Consider the following 12765-nt stretch of genomic DNA (forward strand, 5'->3'; position numbering starts at 1 on the left):
CACACGCACATATGCACACATGCAAGGCAACGCATCGGCCAAACCATACGGCATAAGGCTAGCCACACCAATATAGGTTTGTTAGATATTTGATTGACACAAAAGAAAGAGAAATGGTGTTAGACGTAACTTTAGAACTAGGAGAATATGCTGGGGTAGCAGGAACACATTTCTTGGATGGCTGATAAAATTCTTCTGCTTCCAATATGACAAATCCAGGAAAGCTGCTGCTGCTTCTAACCCAGCACAGAAATCTCTGCCAGGTTTTGCTGCAGAATGAGCACAGCACTGCTGGAGGAGCAGCAAACCCTTAACATGCATCCAGCACCAGAACTGGGGCAGTTACAATATGGGACACTCAGGCTCTGGCCTCCTCTGCTCCCCAGCCAGGTTCTTCCAGCTAAACCACCTCTCAATTGTATGTGACATAAACTTCCAGGTTCTGGGTTCCCTGTTTAATAGTCAAACAAATAATGGTCTTAATTGCTTGTGAAAGACCTATAAGATTTTAAGAGGAAAAGCTAATGAAATGAGAAAAGAGTAAAGCTGCCCTGGCTCGCCCTATCAGAATAAAGAACCCCACTGGGTTATAGCAGGTGACCCCTGATTTTTGCTTTATCTTTCTTACCTTTTCATTTCTTTGGTTATAGCTGCGGGGGTGACAGAGCTGAGAATACCACTTAGTGAGCTCTTATTGGTGTGAAACTGTCTTATTGCTTTGTGGAAAGAAATTGCAGGAAGCATTTTTAGATACTGATATCTGTTTGTCAGAGAAAGTACAGTCATTCATGGAGGGTTTCGACAGGTCAATTTTGCAGAGAGAACCAACAACCTAGAATCTGTGGTTTCATATTTTCAAATGTCTGGCTTCACCTAGGATTCACAAAATGGGCACAGGAATCTTTGACCATCTTTCCCCACTCCTCAGCCTCCAGCCCCAGTCCTTCCCCCAATTTGCAGAAAATATTTTCATGCACTTTAGATCAGTGTAATCATTAATTCTTCCATTTATTTCATTTGTAAATGGGAACTTAGCTGATTTTATTATTCTGCATTATTAAGCATCATCTGTTTCCAGATGGTCTGCAGAGTCTGTCCGAGCTGAGGATGTGTGTCCCTGGGCTTTTGCTAATCAATCACCAGGGGCACATGGTCTGCAGGCTTCACTTTCAATAACTGGTCTGTGTTTTTCCAAATGGATTTACATTTTTATGTTCAAATGATGACTTCTCTGGAGACGCATACCATGAACGTCTGGCTTGCTATTATTACATGTCAAAGTCATAAAGCTATGTAATAAGACTCATAAAAACATGCAAATGTTTTTTCCAGTTCTTTTCCAGGGAGGAAAGAAACATGATCAGCCCTAAAATCTGAAGCTTTGCAAAGCTGATTGTTCTGCTGGGAAATGATAGGAAGGAGAAGAAAACTTCCTCAGAGATGTCCATTTTCAAATAAACAAATAAATGCATAAATTAATACACAATCAAGCAAGCCTGACGATTCCAGAATTTTGTGTGGACAGGGGAGTCACCTCCAGTGGTTGGGAAGAGACCTGCGATGTCCTGTTCCAAGAAAGAATGTGCTCTTCCTGCTCTTCACCATGGAACCCTCTGGAAGCCCCATCACTCATGCTCTCCACCTTGGGAATTCATGCATGAGGCCAACCTCTCTATTTGCCACTTAGAATTCTCTTTCACTCCTCCAGGCCACACTGGTCCCTCCTGACTAGAACCCTCTGACTCATCACACTCAACTCTCAATTTATTTTCAGCCTGTGCTTTTTCCTCGCTAGGTGGTTCATGACTTTAGCTCCAAAAAAGATTTCAGGCTCTTAAATAACATATACCTCTCCCACATTTACTGTCCAACCCATATGTCCTGCATACTCTTCAACTCATCCAACAGTTGCTATAATCAGTAGATACTCAATAAAAGCTGCACAACTTAGGTGTTCAAAGCCACTCACACGTGGATTCCCTGTATCCATGCGTGCTCACCTCAGTCCATTTTTCATCCTGTAGCCACAGTGAATTTTCTCATGCAACTCTGATCACAGCACTCCCCAGCTTAAATCCTCCCCAAATTATTAACCTGCCCAATAAACCCGGCCACGTCCTGCCAAGTCTAGCTCCTGCCATCCTCCTCAGCTCCCCTTACATCTTTCTGTCTCAGCTCTCTCTGCTCCAAACACATGAAGCTGCTTTCATTTCCTGCATGCCGGGCTTCCTCCTGTGTAAGATATTTCAGTCAGGCTGTTCCTTCCGTCTAAACCCTGTTCCCCCTTCTTTGACAAGTTAGCATGCACTCCATGACCTACTCATCTTTCAATTTGCACTTACTCAATTTTCCTTCTTCATGGAGTTCTTCCCTGATCTTCTAAATCACTTTCAACCCTCTGTTCCACAGTTACATGGTACTGGATACTTCTCCTCTGTATTCTTTCCAACAGATAGAATCAATATAATTATTTAAATAATTGCTATCAACCTCTGTAAACTTGGAACACAAACCTGTTTCTTCCCCCATAATAACAAGGACTATACTTTATCACTGCAGCCTACAGCCTAGCGGATCCTGAAATACAATAGGTGCTCTATCAACATGTTTTAATCAGTCAAGGAATAAATACAATAGATGACACATTTCCAGTTGTCCCTTCACCCCTGGTCTTTCCCTGGCCCAGGCATCTTGAGTTTGCGGTAAAATGTTGATCATAGGTACTTCAAAAAATGTCACGCCTGTATCACCAGGTATGACAATTGTCCCAGGGAGGTTGAGATCATTCTCAGTGCCTGCTCCCTGTAACCTCCCTCAGCCACAGAACTGAGCAACGCCAATGAAGTGAAAAAGCCCCAAGACAGGGAAGAAGTGCATGGGATGGTGAAACACTTGACACTGCCTGCAGACCTGTCCTTCCTGAATTGCCCTCTCCTCTTGGCCCTATGGCTGCCATGGCCCCCTGGACTCCCTCCTCTCCTTCTGACCTCTCTTTCTCAGCTTCCTTCAAGGGCTCATTGAGCTAAGTCTGTCCTAGAAATGTTTATGGTCTGTTCTTGGACCTATTTTTGGAGCTCTCTCTTCTCCCTTTGATCCTGAGACCTGTATATCCCACTACCTTTTGCATGTTGGCTCTCCCACAGACACCTCAGTTCCTATAAAAATGAACTTTCCCTCTTCATTCTCTATTCCCAAGCAGTATAAGATAAAACGAAAACTCTCCTCTTCCCCCTACCTTCCCCCTCTCAAGGAATGACGTCACCTTGGGTTCTTTGTGATTCAAGCCAGCCAGCCTTGAGTCATCTTTGACCAGGTCTCTATCCCTACAACCAATTATTCACCAAATTCTACTGGTAACACCTTCCAAATAGCTATCAAATCTACCCATTCTCTGCCATCTCCACTGCCTCTGCTCAGTTTAGCACAATAATCTTTCACCTGGACAACTGCAGCAGCTTCCTCTCTAGTCACCCTGCCCCCTCGTAATTGCTCTAACTACAAACCAATTTCCACATCACAGCCAGAGTAATATTTCTAAAATAAAAATCTGATCAGGCCACTTCCCTGTCTAACCCATCATTGACTCTCCATTGCTCACTCTATTAAATCCATCAGCTCAGCATGGTGTTTTCCTGCCACTTCCTCCCATCAGACTCTCGGGTCCAATTGTTCTGAACCACTTGCCTCCTCACCGTGATGTCTGTTCTCTCTGAATTTTTGCATACATTCCTACTTCTGCCTATCCATTCCTACTTTAGGTCTTTAGGTCTTAATGTAGATAATGCCTTTTCTGTGAAGATGTCCTGGTTCTGCCTGGATTAAGGCAGTTATCCCTCCTCCACGCTGCCAGACCGATCAGCCACCTGTGTTGACCCCGTGCTTACTCTGGCAGTACTCACCCCTTTAATCTCGGAGTCTAATCTTCTGTTTCCACCCTCCCTCTTAGCTGCTCATTATTAAAAGCACATTGCTTTGGGCTTTCACCAAAGGCACGATCCCTTTGCCCCAAAATCTACAGCCTTAAGCTCATTAAGATAAAGAGGTCAAATAAAACTGACCACAGATAAATGAAGAAACTCAAGTGGTACCTGTGCTTTAAGGCTTATTTTGATTTAGAAGATACAAGTACAGACTTTATTTCACATGGACAGAGAGGCAGAGGATAAATTGTGGGTGAGACTTTGAAATGGAAACAGATGTTAAGCTCAATGCCCAAGGCTTGTTATGTGATCCTCGATGCTATTAGATTGTGGGCAGAGACCATGTCTATCAGTGAAACCCTCGTGAAATAGTTGTTGAAAGAATGACCTGTAATTGTAAAAGCTACATATAATTGGTAAAAATCCAAATTGTAAAATTCATTGTGAAGATTCTGAGTTTGCAATATCTTTTTCCTCAATATCCCTCTAGTCATTAGGTATAAATTCTGAAACAATTTCTGGATGAAGGATGAACAGATATAATATTGCTCACTGGGTCATGTCTTACAAGCCTACTGTGTGTCTGCATGAAGCTCTGTGGGGAATACAGAGCTGAACAAGGGAAAGCTATCGTATTGCAGACAAGCACCGAACTGGGAGCTAGAGCTCCTTCCTATAGGACTTTCACAAGCCTCTTATTTTTTCTGAAACTTGGTTTCCTTTCCTGTAAATTTGGGAACGTCATACTTACCTTGACAAGCTGCTGTGAGAAGTGAAGTAGATAACATTTTTGAAATCTCAGACTGTTTTAGTCCATTCAGGCTGCTATAACAGAATACCATGGACTAGGTGGCTAATAAAAAACAAACATTTATTGCTCAACGTTCTGGAGGCTGGGAAGTTCAAGATCAGACACTTCTGGTGAGGGTCCATTTCCTAGTTCATAGTTAGCCTTCTTCTCAATATGTCCTCACATGGCCAAAGGGAGGAGGCAACTCCCTGGGGTCTGTTTTATAAGGGCACTAATCTCATTAATAAGGGCTCTGCCTTCATCACCTAATCTCCTCCCAAAGGCCTTATTTCCTAATACCATCTCATGAGGGATTAGGTTTCAACATACAAATTTTGGAGAGACACAAATGTTCACACCATAGCACAGGAGCTCATAAATATCATTTATTTCATAAAACAAGGTTCCTTTCCTTAGCAAGCTCAGCAGTTAGCAGGAGAGATAGACACGCACACACACAGAACAAAACACAATGCAAGGTGGGACTGAAGTCTTCAGGAAGAAGGACCAGGTGCTTTAACAGAGCAGGCTGTCCTGAGACTAGAGCAGTGGACACTCGCCACCTCCCAGGTTCTCCTTTCCTTCTGACCATCTCGGACTTTGCTCACAACCCCCATCTGGGCTGATGGTGCTGTCGCTGAATTGTTGGGCCTAAAGTATAGCATGTTCCATGTGAAACCAATGAAAGCCTTTCTACTGCCTCTAGTTTTATTATACTGGTGAGTCTCCCTTGGAAAGGCAATTTTGTCTGTAGCAATAAGGCCAAACTAAGATGTCAAATCATTAAATATATTTCAGTCCCCTGACTCTTCAGGTGATTTCTTTCGAAAAGTTTATTTTCTTAGGAATCAATTTTTCCTCCTATTGCCTTCCCTACAACCCCATCCCTTTAGCGTTCCTCTCATGCAGGTGCCTGGCCCTCTGCAGAATGCGAAGCTCCCCACTGTGCTCCAGACAGCACCTGCCTCTGCTTCCACAGGAGTCAGGCACTAGGTAGAAGAAAGAGCTTGTACATGAGACCCAGCTCTGCCCCATCTGGACTGTCCCCTGCATACTGTGCCTTCTCTGATACTTGAAATGAAAATACGTTCCCTGTACCACATACACCACCCCTTCCTGGCCTTCTCCTTCCCAGGTTCATATCCACCTTTGCTTAATGGAGTTCTACTCATCTTCCAAGATAACTTGTCACCTCTTATAAACTGTTGGCAATTCTTTTTGAGAGAATGTATTCATTTTGGCCTGCCTTCACCATGCTATGGGCAGAAACTAGGTAATATTCACAGTAACGTGTAATATTTTGTTTGCTCATACCACCATCTACATGATGCAGAAACTCAGCTCCCTGTCAAGCATTCCCACCAAGACTTTCTGGAAGCTTCCCATGCCGTGTCTCACTGTGGCTCACATATGCCCTTGGATAGGTCTGTTCCCAAGGGGAACTCCATCTCTATGTCTGTCTTGGCAGTGTTTTCTACCAAGCTACCAAGCTCCATTGCTTTCTCTCTGAAAACTGGGGTCTCCCCAGGGCCAATTATTGCTCCTGTGGCCCCCAGAGCTTCCACCCTGCTCTGAGGACACTGTAATCTCCACCAGGCCCTGTCTATACCTCCCACAACCCCATATATCACCATGTGCTTATTTTATAAATGTTTCCAAAGTGTACTCCAAGGATAAGAGTTCTGCAGAATGCCAACATGTGTTTCATAGGTTAACAAGAACATGCTAGATTCCATGATTAAATAAGGAACACTATATTGTTGCTTCTCAAAGTATGGTCCTTGAACCAGCAGTATCAGCATCACTTGGTAGCTTCTTAAAAACGCAGAAACTCAAGTCTCACCCCAGACTTGAATGTTAACAAAATCCCCAAGTGAATCGTATACACACTGAAGTCTGAGAAGCACTGATCTAAATTAAACAAAATTAAGCAGATTTCTTTATGCAACTTCCACAGAGCTTTTAATATGCTAGTATGTAGTATAAACTCCAAGAAGCACATAAAGTATGCAAGACGAGTGTTCTGCAATGCGCATTTTCAGAACGTTTGTATTGGAACTTCACCATGCCCAATTGTACTGTGGTCTAGAATGGCTTGGGAGATAAGATCTTCTCTCTTTCAGCCTGTTGATTATATTCCAACAGTAGTATGCTGGCAAATGTTAAATCAGCAGCTCTCCATAGGACAAAACAGTCCTGATTTGTAGGACTTGCCAAATTCCATGGTGTAAATATTCCCACCATGGCTGATTTCAAGCTACCATAGTGGTGTCACTGGAGAGCGATGCATACAGTCAGCTCTGGAGGGCAGATAGGAGCCAGCTCCAGCACTACACTAGTGGAGAGTGCCTCAGCCATGTGCCTGCCTCCAGCAATTCATACATGTTTAAGTGGAGTATCTAGTCCAGTTTGTACTTCCCCCTTCCATCTCTTCCATTCACCATTTAGTGGCAGACACCAGACTATACTCAGAATTATCCTTCCATGGCTAAGGTTTTCTTAGTAGGACCAACTTCACCATATTCTTCCTTCATCATCCTTCCCTCAGAATGAGCTCTCCCACCAGATGCCTTATTCTTCCAAAGGAGTGATTTCTGGTGCACTAAACGCACCAACTTGCCAGACCTAGTCTAAAAATTCAATGCAGGTTGAGAAACATACAGAGTTGGTGCTCCCATAGCATCATGTCAAGGCTTCCACAACAGCACACATTTGGCATATTGTGTTGTAATTGGCTGCGCTTCCCTTTCCCCTGGATACCGTGAGTTCCTTCGGGCAGAGTCCTTGTCTAAATCACCTTTATATCTACAGTGCCCAACATGATAAGTGTTTGAGGAGTGGTAATAAACACAAGAAATCATGCTTATGGGATAGCCTGAAGGTGAAAGGAGATGGTTTACTCCTATTGGGTTTACCTTCCATCCTCTGAGCCTTGCCTTTTCAACTTTATGAGCCATGAGGAGTCCACTCCTAACTCCTACTGTAGCTGGCACTTAACACAAGTGTGCTGAGCATCTACTATGGGCTAGACCCTCTGAGCTAGGCTGAGATAAGTAAGAAGCAGTCTCATTCCATAGGGAGCTAGAGTAAGAAGATGCATGGCCACGTTCACATAGTAAATAAGTGGCAGGGTTGAAATAAAAACCAGATTTCCATATTCCTAGCCTAGAGTTCTTTCTTTACGGATTGCTCTTGGGAGCTGCCCTTTGTGAAACTGGTAATGTTTCTCAGTTTGAATCTTTGCTTGTGCTAATCTATGTCATTTTGGATCTTCCATAGCCTTTCTTGTAGTCCAAATATTTGTGAATTGATTTACTGAAGATATTTTCTGCTTCCAGCCTTTTGATAAAACTGAAACTGGAATTACATTACCATCTTTCTTACCACAAGAAAAACTGCTGGGCACAGAAGCATACTCCTGTAGTCTCAACTACTTGAGAGGCTAAAGTGGAGAATTGCTTGAGCCCAGGAGTTTGAGGCCAGCCTGGGCAACATAGTGAGACCCTGTCTCTAAAAATATATATTAGAGAAAAAAAAAAGAAACCTTTAATTTACTAATTATATTCACTCAACAAGTACATATTAAGTGCCTACTATTGCCCAGTACTGTTACGGCCCTTGAAAAACAGCAGTGGGGAAATCAAAATGAGTCTATGCCTTCCTGGTGTTTTCCCTCTAGCAAGGACAAATAGAAATAAACAATAAACTTAATTTAAAAGTCGGTTGCCTATAACATCAGAAAATGATAAGTGCTATGGTTTTACTATGGTCACTTTGCCAATCCCATCCAATCATCCAGCAATCTGCTTTCAGAGGAACCTTTATAAAACACAAATCTCACCATGCTAGTTCTCTGATTAAAACCCTTCAATTGTTCCCATTGCGTCGATGATAAAGCCCATGGCTCTGATCTTTTGTTACCCCTCCAGCTGGGTCTCTTATCACAGACCCCCCCTACCTTGTCACCAAACCTGCAAGTGTGCAGGGCCCATGGACACACTATGCTATTTCATGACTTTCAAAGAATCTGCAAGAAGAATCTGTCGCCCCTTCTTCTGGGTCTTCATTGAACTCTGTTCTTCATGGATCCTTTGGAATATTTAAGAAACTGTACCACCATGACTCACCTCTGCTTCTGTATTAGCCCCTAACAGCCATGGATCATGTTTGTTTACCTTTATATACCTAGGACCTGTAGGTTGAATACCTATTTGTTGATTGAGAAGACTAGCCAATTTGTGATACCAGGGACATGACACAGAGGGTAGCTAATTCCAGGCCAAGGAGGACAAGTAGCCATCTCATTTCTTATGTTCTGTATATTATATAGGTTAGTGAATGGCAAAATATCACCTGCAGGCCAAATGTAACCTAACACCTATTATTGTAAGTTACATCTTATTAGAATACAGTAACTCTCTTTTATTTACATATTATGTACGGTAACTTTCACCCTATCATGGCAGAGTTGAATAATTACAACAGAGACCATGTGGCCCCTGAAGCACAAAATATTTACTGTCTGCATCTTTAAAGTTTGCTGACCTCTAATCTAGTCAGAGTTGGTTTGATCAAACTTTTAAAACGTACACAATTTACATAACTTTTCCCCTGGTTACTCCAGAAAAAGGTGCAGGATAGGCCCATAGTCAAGGATTGCTGGGCAAGTGAATATAGAACAGTTCAAAGGAGATCCATTAAAAGATACAATACCTCATGCTGAGCTTTTCAAAGGAAGGCTTTTTTTCTTTCTGAAAGGATTTATACGATTCTGTTTAATATCAGAGCTTGACATGTTAAATGAATACTCCATTAAGGAGATTATAGCAATGAGCATATTAAAATGTCCTGCAATGACATTCATCACCGCTTCAACATATATTTATTGAGCACCTAATATATAAATAATCCTTATTATGATGATAATAATTCTTGTATCAAGCTCAATATTTTAAAAGTACTCCTGTAAGTCAGGGTCGACAGAGAGTGGGCTCTGAGATACAGAGTAGCCTACAGGAAGTGTCTTGGGCAGTGCTCTCAGGATTAATATCTAGAGGGAAAGAAAGGCAAACAGCTCTGGGGAGAGGAACATCTTGCACTGTTGATCTTCAGTGCAATCACAACAGTCTCAGCTGACCTCACAGGGAAATCTGGAGCTGGAATGCTCTTCCAGAATTGTCTGCAGTTGGGTTGAGGGTGGGCTTTATGTCTCTGCAATGACTGGCCTTTGAGGAAGACTGATTGTAGGAAGGGGGCTCTTCACAGCCAAGGGCAATTCCTGGAAAGGGCAGACAGCTGTGGGCTGTAAGGTGTAAGCCATAAGCTTGTCTTAAGGGGAAGATCAGGGCAGCACAATCTTAGGTCTACTATAATCTACTCTTGTGCCACCTAGAGTCCTTTTATAAAAGTTCCAACATCAGCTCCTCCAGGATTCATGGGGGCCTTCTTTTCCTGGGTAAACTTATAATAGAAACAATAGTCGGTCAAATTACAGCTTCTGCTGCTACAGCTGGTCTCAAGGCCTCAACTGATACTAATCATCTCCATCCCTATTACCCATTCTCAATTGCCTTACCCTCCATCAGCACCTCTGCTACCTAAGTGGCATGATCCAGGCCCTCCTCTCTGAGGAGTCTGAGCCTCTGGACATCATGCCTTTCTCAGGCCATGGCTGCCATCTTTGTCCATTTACCATTAAAGTTAGGCAAAGGGGTTGAAAAAGTATTTTCCCTATCCTCATTATAAAACAGTAGCCTTACCTTCTCCTGATTATCAAGGTCACTTGCCCCTGACTTGATGGCAACTCCTTTCCTTGCCTACTCCCTTTGTACAAAGAGCCCACAATGCCTGGTAGCAGCTGAAACTCAATGTTCTATGGAACTCTTGTCAAGTCCACTGGTACAAGCACATCTCCTTTGGAAATCAAGACCTAATTTTCTAAATCCACAGAGCCCAGAGTTGTGGGAGCAGAAAGCCCTAATTCCAATTCCAACAAGTAGTTTTCTGGGAATGATGATGAAATGGGCCATTTCTTCTTTTACCTCTTGTTTCCCAGACTCATGTATTCTACCTATTTGGGACACAGCATTCATTTACCACTCTGACCTTACCTCATTACCATAGTTTTACCTCTTTTCCTTCTGATTGTTAAGCACTACCACCCTACTTTTATTATTTGGGGGATCTTATGATACTATTACTGTTAGTGAAACTAGTTCTTTATTAGGGACAGCCACCAATAGGTTCTGGGAGATGCTGGTGCCCTTTTTATTTTTTTTTAATGTATCTCATATTGCTTTGAGAAACAGAGCATCTTCTGTGTCCTCTCACTAAATATAACCACATGGTGGACTTTCCACATTAAATAGTACATAGTATTCTTACATGCTCATTTTTCTGAGACTTTTGATCCACCCTCTGCCATAGCAATTCTGGTATTTCTGCCTTACATGATTTGAGCCATCAGTTTCTTCATGCTTTTCAGAGCCATCCTAACAACATGTTAGAACCCTCTCCTGGGGGTCTTGCCAGGTTGTTAAATTCTGTATCACAGACGAGTGCATTCATATTAACAAATCCTCCCTCATCCAACTTAATGTTGCATCCCCCTCCCTTCAGCACTTTCAGAATCCACTCACATATGTATGCAGCTCTTCTGGTTCCTGGAGATCCATACTCCTCCTACATTTGAATTAAGAAAAAAAATAGTCCCTTTACATGTCTAGCACCTTCTTAGCCAATTTGTTCAAACTTTGGATGAAGACATGAGATGAAGTCTGCCTCCAGGGATGCAGGTAGTAACTTCAGGAGAGGGAGCCTTTTGCAGCCAAAGGTGATGCCTGAAAGAGCTCACAGCTGGGGGCCATCAGCCAGCAGAAGTCTTGACATGTAGGGAAATAAGTTCTTCAATAGCAAAGGGAGCTGGCTCTGAATGGCACAATCCAGCATCCACTACAAGTGTTTTCCCAACACCCTCCTATATGCCTGGATGACGATAAGACCTGTCTCCCAGGAGGTTAGCTCCTGGCAGCAGGAGATCTAACAGGTATGAAACTTCTCTAAGGGAAAATTGTGCAATCAGACTATTACAACAGAAAGGGAATTCAGAATTCCATTCTGTCATAATGAGGAAACCGGCCTGGTGGTCAAGTGACTTACCCAAAGCTCAGATGGTTTATGGCTGAGACTAAAAGCAAGATTGATCTTGAACCCTGCTCCAGGCATCTTCTTGAGGTAGCTTTTAGCCTCAGTTTACCCTTTTATAACACCTGTTCAATTCAGAGGTGGTACATAAATAGTAAGATGAAGACTTCTAGGAGCCCAAATTCCCATCCAGTAAACTACTTACACCAGGGTGAGGTGGGGGATGAAGTGCCCCATTAGGCGCATCTCACTAGTGGCACAAACACTGCAGATGAGTCTAACAGTCAAAGCGGGTGTGGTCTAATGCCTGCCCCTGGTATGCAAGGCTCTGGCTCGTTGTCCTGCAGGGTGAAACGTTCCTATAAAAACAGGAAGGAACTTAGTGGTTGCCTTATCCAACCTCCTCACTTTACAGGGGCAAACAATTTGTCCCAAATCACACTGTGAATTGTGATAGAGCTGAGAACAAAATAAAAGCTGGAGACGGTAAAATACTTGTCCTGCAGGAGTTAATCCTAACTGCTAGTGGGGAACAAACTTGTAACTTCTGTAACTGAGAAAGTAGAAACCCAAGAGCAGAGAGGACACACTAGAGCTTCACACAGAACTCAAATGCTGCCTCTCTCCAGCCAAAAGGCCCTAGATGGGGCAGATGGGCAGTTGCTGGTGATGTTTCACTAGAGAGAGGATGAAAAAGGAGAACAGATTCAGTTCAGCGTTTCCCACTGACTCTACCCCAACTGGTGTGTGTTTGTGTTTGCATGTGCTTATGTGTGCATGTGTGTGTTAGAGACAGACAGTGACCACTAGAGGCCCCAGAGCTGCCTCTTCCCAGGGCATTAGACCTCATGCTGTAGTCCAGCTCCAGCCAACCATCCGCAGCAGAGTCCAGACTTTCTCCTCTCTTCATGA

At 43.1% G+C, this 12765-nt stretch overlaps 1 long non-coding RNA gene across 1 annotated transcript in view; it reads right to left on the reverse strand.

Moving 5' to 3' along the window:
• The window catches only part of LOC134807828 (uncharacterized), a 175756-nt gene extending 163986 nt beyond the window's left edge, over positions 1-11770 (reverse strand). Inside the window, exon 1 of the long non-coding RNA XR_010149181.1 lies at positions 11349-11770. This is a non-coding gene — a long non-coding RNA (uncharacterized LOC134807828). The remainder of the gene's footprint in view (positions 1-11348) is intronic.
• Positions 11771-12765: the final 995 nt, after the last annotated feature.

This window comes from Pan troglodytes, chromosome 12 (assembly GCF_028858775.2).
Source record: "Pan troglodytes isolate AG18354 chromosome 12, NHGRI_mPanTro3-v2.0_pri, whole genome shotgun sequence".
Taxonomy (NCBI): domain Eukaryota; kingdom Metazoa; phylum Chordata; class Mammalia; order Primates; family Hominidae; genus Pan; species Pan troglodytes.